The sequence below is a fragment of the Sciurus vulgaris genome (assembly GCF_902686455.1).
Source record: "Sciurus vulgaris genome assembly, chromosome: 3".
In the NCBI taxonomy this organism is placed as follows: Eukaryota; Metazoa; Chordata; class Mammalia; order Rodentia; family Sciuridae; genus Sciurus; species Sciurus vulgaris.
Window position 1 is genome coordinate 62,360,012 of NC_136463.1, and position 8,719 is coordinate 62,368,730.

Here is an 8,719-nt window from a genome sequence, read left to right on the forward strand (position 1 = left end):
TCAGGTCAATAATGAAGTTCTTCTTTTTTAAACAAAACTATGCTTTTTATTTAAATTTATTATGTGAAACACAAATTACTCATATATTCATAGCAGAGTTAGAAACCATTCACTTTAGAACAAGAATTAAAGAAAGTAAACACTTTTGCATAACTTATGATCATTTATTTATTATCACTATCCCATATCTCTAATATGTGCCCCCAGACTTTGGATGCAATAAGATTTCCTATTCTGATGGTCTGTGCTAAGCTTTTGCCAACTAAGTGCTGTTTTTTCTGGTTATTTGCAAGAGACACTTTTTCAGTTTTAGCTTTAGCGCAGTTTTTCTTAATTTTAAGAACTGATAATGAAGTTTATGTAGTCAGCAAAACTTCTCCCTATTATGTCAAATACAATGATTATTTTGCTGCATCCAAAAAACTTCTTTTAAAAAAAATCCCTTTATATCTCTATATTATCTCAGTATTGGGTCTTTTAGGGTGTCTTGAAAACCTCTAGCAGTTCACTGACCTCTGACAGAAGATAAGTTTCTTCTCACAGTTCATGCTTCCTAGTATCAGTTAATCCACAAGACTGCTGGAACATGGACTATCTATCTACTCGACTCTCTGCTGGGTGTTTGAAGGACATGGTATAACATAAGACATGGAATCTGCCCTGAAGGAGCTTGTGACCCAGATGAAGAGAGAAAAGAAGCTGCAAGAAATACAGAAATAATTTTGACATTGTCATGCCATGTGAGCCACAGAGAAGATTAAGTTCAGTGACTCCAATCAAAGGGTCACATAGTCACCTGAAAGAGGCTGTGGTTGGGAGATAAAAATTCAGTTGCAGGGTCCAGGAAGAAAAGATGGAGGGCCTTACACACCTGACATAATGAAACATTCTCTTGCTTTTGGAGGAGGGTCTTGAGAATCAGTTCATACACTGGCATGTAAGTGTGTTCTGCCTACCCATGAGTTAGTCAGGAAGGGAAAAGTGGTTTTGGGAATAGGTGTCTGATGATCCTGTCCTGAAGAAGGTGTTGGCAGAATGCTTGGACAGGTACCAACACTCTGCTCCTAGAGTATATGTCAAACCCTAATTTACATCACAATCCTAGAGTTATTTCTTAAAGATGGATCTTTTGAAAAGACCAAATAATATTTGTCTAAAAATGGGGACAAGCATTTTTCTTTTTATTAACATTTTAATATGTCAGTTGAGCAGTCATTAAATTTTTTAAAAAATACATACAAATACGTCATCTTCCATTTCCTAAGCCACATTATAATTTTCTCCCTTTAGTCCATTTTCTATCAGAAACTTAGATATTTTTTTACCTAAGTTCTTTAGCCTTTATTCTCAATCCAAATCTACCTGATCCATTAGACCCAACCCTGAAGATTTCCCCTGCCCACACCCAGGCCTTCAGCATAAGCAAGTTAGGTGGGTGTTCAAGGAGGAAGTGATATATTGATATTGATACCCCTTTCCAGCTCATGCCTGGGGCCTGTTCCCCATCAGCACGCTCTTCAGGGTACCCTGCATGTCAGGGTTCTGGAGACTATAGATGACAGGGCTCAGCATGGGATTGAGGATAGTACTGAGAGTGCCAATCCCCTTGTCCTTATCTGAGGCTGAGATGGAACCCAGGTGTGTGTAACTGAAGAAGCCAGTTCAGTAAGTGATACAGACCACAGTGAGGTGGGTCCACATGTGAAGAATGCCTTCCTTCTCCCCTCAGCTGAGTGGATCCATAGTGCTGCAGCAGCAATGTGGGCATAGGATACTGAGATAAGGATCATGGGAATCACCTCCATAAAAGTGGCTCCCACAAACAGTAGCTACCCATTGAGGTAGATGCTGAATCAGGTGAACTGGAAAGGGGAGGGAGGTGACAGTAGAAGTGGTTGACCACATTAGGACCACAAAAGTCAAGCACAGACACAGCCAATGTGTGAGTCAGAGCATCAATGAAGGAGACTGTGCAGCAGCAAATGCCCACTAAGGCACCCTGGACTTCACAGCTCATGCAGGTGCTGTAGGTGAGGGGCCAGCAGATGGCCAGGTAGTGGTCACAGACCATGGCTGTCAAGAGGTGACAGTCCACACCAGCCAGAAGGTGGAAAAAGAAGAGTTGTGAAATGCAGGCACTAGGGAGCCAGGAGACACACCAGGAACAGTGACAGTGATGCACCCAATGTCCAGCAGAGACAGATTCCCAGGAAGTAGTACATGGGGGTGTGCAGTTTGGGCTCCACAAATGTAGCCAGGATGCTAAAGTTGCCCCCAACTGTGACTACATGGGCAAAGAAAAAATGACAAAAAGAATGGGTTGCAGTCTTCTATGTCTCAGTCCAAGAAGGATGAACCTCAGTGACAGCTGTCCTGTTTCCCCAGGCGCCAGGCTCCCTAGGCCTCTGCTGAGAGCTGTACTAAGAGGGGGAGACTCAGACCTGCCAAGGGTGGAGAATGACACACAGTAGGCACATAATCTCTGTCTACTAGATGGTGGAGGGCTGTGGCCAGAATGTCTACTATCAGAATGGATACCAGCCTAGACTGTTGGCCAGGTTCCCAAAAGCCCCACTCTGCCAGACATTAGTCCTTTAGCTGCCAGTTTAGAGAGAGATCCAGGGAATCCCAGGGAAGAACCAGGGGTAAAGGGAACCATTCCAGGGAGCCAAGACTGTGGCCATTACCAACACAGTATAGAAAACCTTCAGTATTTTAACAGCTCTTGAGACCACATCACTGTCTGGTGATGAATGTGCACCTATGACTAGATCAACAAATTGATAAAATAATGAGGTTCTAGAAAGCACATACCTTAGGGAGAATAGCAATATAAAGTAGAAGAGAAGGAGGACAGGGCCCCCTTGAAATCAAGAGACATGAAAAAGATTAAGGAAAAAGAGGAGCAGGAAACAGGGGGATTTAGGAAAAATATGAATATTTTAAGGTGTATACTCTGAGCGTAAACACTTCATTTTATTAAATTCTTATAAAACTTTATGGATTAATTACTAGGATTTCCATGTAACCAGGACACTGAGATCTAGAGAGGTTTAATAAGGATGCTAAGGTCATCAAACTCTAGACAGAACTGTGTCTCAAACCTGGCACTAGCTGACTCGTAGCCTATACTTCAATTCTATATTACTCAGACATTCTTGCTATTAAGGGTTTATTAATGACATTAATGACATTGTGTATAACAAAAAATGGAACTTCTGAAGTTTTAGGTATTAGGATGTCTAAAAATATTAACAGAAGTTAAGACCTTATTCTTTCATCCTTCCATTTGATACTTACTTGTTCAATATCATAGTATTCTGGATATATTTTGATGATAAAACTAACAACTGGGCATGAGATGTGAGAGGAAGAAAAGGTGCAATGATTATTTCAGAGTTCTTGGACTGAGAAACTGGAAGAATGTGTTCCTAATAAATGTCACCAGGAAAACAGATGATTTTGTGCATGCATGTTAGGGAGGAGGAATCAGGAACTCTTCCAAGGGAAAAGAGAAGAACTGAAGTCCCAGAGAGTATTGAGGTGGTTTCCACTCCATCACATGTGTCTGGGTACCTACCTGAATGATTGAGGAGTGATCCCAGGTATGACTGGGGAAGGGTCTTGAAGGGCTCCTTCTTCTGGATTCTTGCATATGCTGGGCCACCTTTGCTCCACCACTAGCTTTTTTTTTTTTCAAGAACACTGTCCCCCTGCATACATCAAAATTCCAACTCTCAATTCTCAACCCATCTCATCATGCCAACTTCTCAAAGTGGTTTTCCTTACGCAGTCCAATCTTTACTGGAGCTTGCCCTCTTGTTACATCACAGACAACAGTAACCTGAATCATATATGGAAAGGGACAAGAAGCATTAAGAGAAGTAGTTTGTCCTGAATCATGAGAGAGCCATTCAGAATCAGTAGCACAAAACACAAAGCATAGATTATGCTAATAGGTTACCAGAGGAGAGTCTCTGCATTCCCAACACATCCATCCTCTCCTTTTCTACAAAAACTATTGGCTATCTATTGCCAGATGGATGAGAAAAGTCAAGATCCAAAAATTAATTTGACTAAGGTCACATATGTCAAAGCTTGTTCTGAAAAGAGGGCTTATTCATTTTCAGCCAATTCCTGCTGAGTGCCAGGGCCCTTGCCAGGTTATGAATAGTAGGCTAGGTATATATGTTCATTTTTCTCTTCCCTTTCAGTGACTCAGTGTGAGAACCTCATCATTATAATTCAATACCAACTCTGGAATTCGATATCACTCAGTCCTTTATTCTCCTATAGGCCGGGAAGAGGTCACATGAAGTCATGGATGATAGGAAGGCTGGAGCACTCACAGGCCCGTGGGTCCCTCACCTTCCTGTGAGTGAGCTGGGCACCTGGGTGGTGGTTCTCAGGGGCAGTGAGTGCCAAGCCCACCCAAGGTGGCCTGTCTCCAAAAGGCTTATGAAGGGAATGAGGCAGAGACCCAGAGAATCTGTCCCCATGTTCTCTCTACTCCAGAGCTAATTAGCTTTGAGAGGCCCTACACCAAACTTCCCCAGAGACTGCACAAGAAGACAGAGACAGACAACCTCAGTCCTTGAGGATTTCTCTTATCTGCCTAGTATTTTGGGCTCCTAAAGAAGCATTACTCCAGCCTCCTAGTATTTCCAAACAGGAGGAAAGCTATAGTCACCAGATTGCAGATCTGAAAAAGTTGCCAATCCAAAGAGCTCTGATGACTTGCCAAGTCCAGAGAGAGGGTTCATGTTTGGAGTTCATGATGATCCCCATATAATAACGGATTCAGGTACATTTTTTCTCATTTATTTTGCACATTTTTTAAAGATAATAATTTTTTAAAGTTAGTTTGATTAAGGTATAAATGTAAGTACAAAGTTTTATGGGTTTGAGAAAATATTCAGTTGTGGATATAGTATCTCTATCAATACGGAGAATATTTCAGGGATTCCCTTCAGGCCCCTGGTGGCCCTTTGCCATCAGTCTCCTCTTCACACCTTAGTCTGTGGGCAACCTCTTATCTCACTTCTGTCCCTATGGATTTGCCTTTTTGGGAGTGTCTCTGTTATAATTTGGATCTGGATTGTCCCCAGAGGCTCGTGCTTGAAGACTTGGTTCCCAGTGCAGTGATGTTCAGAGGTGGGGCTTTGTGGGGTGACTGGATCATGGGGACTCCAACCTCATCAGTGGATTAATCTTTTGATGACACTAGTGGGAGGTGGTGGAAACATTAGTTGGTGGGGCCCAGTTGGAGGAAGTAGGACACCAGGGGTGTGACTTTCATTCCTCCAAATCCCTTTGTATCTCACTTTGTCAAGGATCTCCTAGTTCTTGAGTGTCTCCACCATCTTCCCTTTAGTTATGTCTGCCTACCAGCATGTAAACACACAGTTTCTCTCATCTTCGAACAAAACTTAAAAAACAATTCAGTCTCCCTTAATATTTGTTTCTCCATTGGCTACCTTGGTACATCCTTTCTTCCAATCACAGCTGAACTTCTCCAAAGAGTTGTTTTCATCTCTGATCTTCATTTCCTGACTTCACATTTACTGGATCCTCTAACTGCACCCCCCTCCTTCTTCCACCACCTCTCTCCCCAAATGCACTTGGAGAGGCCACACGCTGCTGGAATGGCCTCCCTATCAACTTGGCAAATACCCAACACATGGATTCATCTTCATCTCCTCATTCATTAGTTAAGAGCACTTGCCCACTTTATAAAAATATTAGAAATATGGACATATAACTGTAAGCTCGGGCGGGCCTCTGCAGGCTTGGCAGGCAGAAGTTAATGGCCAAATAAAATGGGACAGAAAGTGGCCAGAGCAAGCTTTATTGGAATTTGGCTCTCAGGTGAAATCCTCAGACCCCTGGGGGCATAGGGACCCAAGAAAATCGCATGTGGCCCTGGATGCCCAGGGGTTTTATAGGCTGGGATGGGAGGGGGTCCTGTTGAGTGACAGGTGGGTGTGAAGTGTCAGTGGAACTTTCCATCCACCTTGCTGCAAACTTTCTGGTCACCTTTGGCGGGCTGGTCTTTGTCCCAGCTGCTTAGCTTTGCCCCCTACAGTTGCCTAATTTCCGACCTAACAATAACATCTTGATACGATTTTTTCCCTAGAACTTCACTATATAAACACACACATTTAACTGAGCACTGAGTTATAACATTGCCATAGCATATTGACAAGGATAGAAGTAATTAGTCATTGGAAGTGTCAATTGTTCAACCTCTTCTGAATACAAATCTGTCCAAATATTTTCAAGTGTTTTGAAGAATTTTATATCCTTTGAACTGGAAACTCCACTCAAAGTTTTTGTCTTTAGCCATTAGAAAAGTTTACCCAAGTAAATATACAGGAACACTTGTTTCAGCATTCCAGATTATTTGAACCAAAACAGGTTCACTAATACAAGGTGATTAAATCCATTTTACTCCATTCATTCAAAGGAATACTAAGCAACCACAGAAAAAGACGAAGAAGGCCTATATTTAATGTCAAGGAAAGATGTTCAACTACATTATTGTTTATAGAGCTTTAGATGTAGAACAATTTTTCTTTGTAAATATATCTTATGAATAAAAAGTTTTAACACATACATGCTAAATATTCATAATGATTATCTATGAATGGTCAAACTACAGGTGAAGTTTATTTGTTCTTTGGGTGTGTGGTTTTGTTGGTGGTGGTGGTCATACTGGGGATTTAACCCAGGGGTGCTTTACCACTGTCCACAGCTCCAGGCCTTTTTGTGGTTTCTTGTTTGTTTGTTTTGTTTTTCTTTATTTTGATACATGGTCTCATTAAGTTGCTTAGGGCCTTGCTTGCTAAGTTGCTAAGGTTGGCTTTGCCATCCTCCTTTGTGATCTGAGGGGCTGGATTTATAAGCACATTAACCATACTCAGCTCTTTTTGTACTTTCCAGCTTTTCAATAAGCACACATTTTTCTGCATTATGGAAAGAGTTGTTTAAAACTACAGATTCAATAAATAAAGTATCTTCCTACTCACAGCAATGTGCAGAGAGGGGCTGGTTTCAACTTTTTTTTTTATTGTAAACAAATGGGATACATGTTGTTTCTCTGTTTGTACATGGCGTAAAGGCATACCATTTGTGCAATCATAAATTTACATAGGGTAATGTTGTTTGTTTCATTCTGTTATTTTCCCCCACCCCTCCCACCCCTCTTTTCCCTCTATACAGTCCTTCCTTCCTCCATTCTTGTGCCCCTCCCTAACCCTAACCCTAACACTAACCCCCCCTACCTCCCATTATGTATCATCATCCACTTATCAGCGAGACCATTCGTCCTTTGGTTTTTTGAGATTGGCTTATCTCACTTAGCATGATATTCTCCAATTTCAACCATTTGCCTGCAAATGCCATAATTTTATCATTCTTTATGGCAGAGTAATATTCCATTGTGTATATATATATCACAGTTTCTTTATCCATTCATCAATTGAAGGGCATCTACATCTAGTTTGGTTCCACAGTCTGGCTACTGTGAATTGAGCAGCTATGAACATTGATGTGGCTGTATCTCTGTAGTATGCTGATTTTAGTCCTTTGGGTATAGGCCAAGGAGTGGGATAGCTGGGTCAAATGGTGGTTCCATTCCAAGCTTTCTGAGGAATCTCTGCACTGCTTTCCAGAGTGGCTGCACTAATTTGCAACCCCACCAGCAATGTATGAGTGTACCTTTTTCCCCACATCCTCTCCAACAATTATTGTTGCTTGTATTCTTCATAATTGCCATTCTAATTGGGGTGAGATGGAATCTTAGGGTAGTTTTGATTTGCATTTCTCTTATTACTAGAGATGTTGAACATTTTTTCATATGTTTGTTGATTGCTTGTAGATCTTCTGTTGGTTTCAACTTTAAGTCAGGGGTAACAAAGATCTCCATTCAGTCAAGGAAATTTCTCCATGTGAGTCAAACCCCTTTCTCTAATTAACTGTATCAGATTTATTTTTTGTTGTCAATGGTCCAATATGAAAATATTTGACCTCCTCCCTGTGGTTTTTCTAAACAGTGTCTATTTTTTCAGAATTGAGTTTTTAACTTGTTTTCTTCTTATAGGTTTATTTCTTAAAATTGATAATCTGCAATTCCTCAACCTGGACGAGTTGCTTTGGAATGAATCAAGGAAATAAAAACTTCCTAATTCACATTTTCATGGTCCTTTTTGTAATCTTTTACTCTATATTGTCCATCCCACCTCTTCACCTTAAGATACCCTTTCTCCTAGAAGTAACTTATTACTTTTTTATTGTTTGTTCTATTTAGTTATACATGACAGCAGAATGCATTTTGATTAATTATACACAAATGGAGTACAACTTTTCATTTCTCTGGTTGGACATGATGCTGAAAGGCAATAATTACAGGGGTAGCTCATTCCTGGGTTCAAATCCAAGCTGTGGCATTCATTAACTTTGTGACTTTTAGCAAATTATTAAACCTTCTGAGGTTCAGTTTTATAATATATTATTTGTTAAAACCGTATCTACTTCAAAAGGTTATGGGAACTGAATGAGCTAACAGGCCACTCCCTTAGAACAGTGGCAGGCATGTGGTAGTTGAGGTGTAAGTGACAACTCTCATCATTCTTATTGCACCTTCCTCCTGAGCTGGTCTCTGACCCCATTCCATCATACCCACACTCTACTTCCAGTAATCACAAGGCTTCTCAGAAGC

The 8,719-nt window shown here is 40.9% G+C and overlaps 1 pseudogene across 1 annotated transcript; it reads right to left on the reverse strand.

Moving 5' to 3' along the window:
* Positions 1-1,482: 1,482 nt before the first annotated feature.
* LOC306658001 (olfactory receptor 3A10-like) lies at positions 1,483-3,998 on the reverse strand (annotated as a pseudogene). Its single transcript has 2 exons — positions 3,965-3,998; positions 1,483-2,284 (listed from the first exon to the last, which is right to left on the reverse strand). The product of its transcript is annotated as an olfactory receptor 3A10-like (transcript).
* Between the last annotated feature and the right edge of the window lie 4,721 nt (positions 3,999-8,719).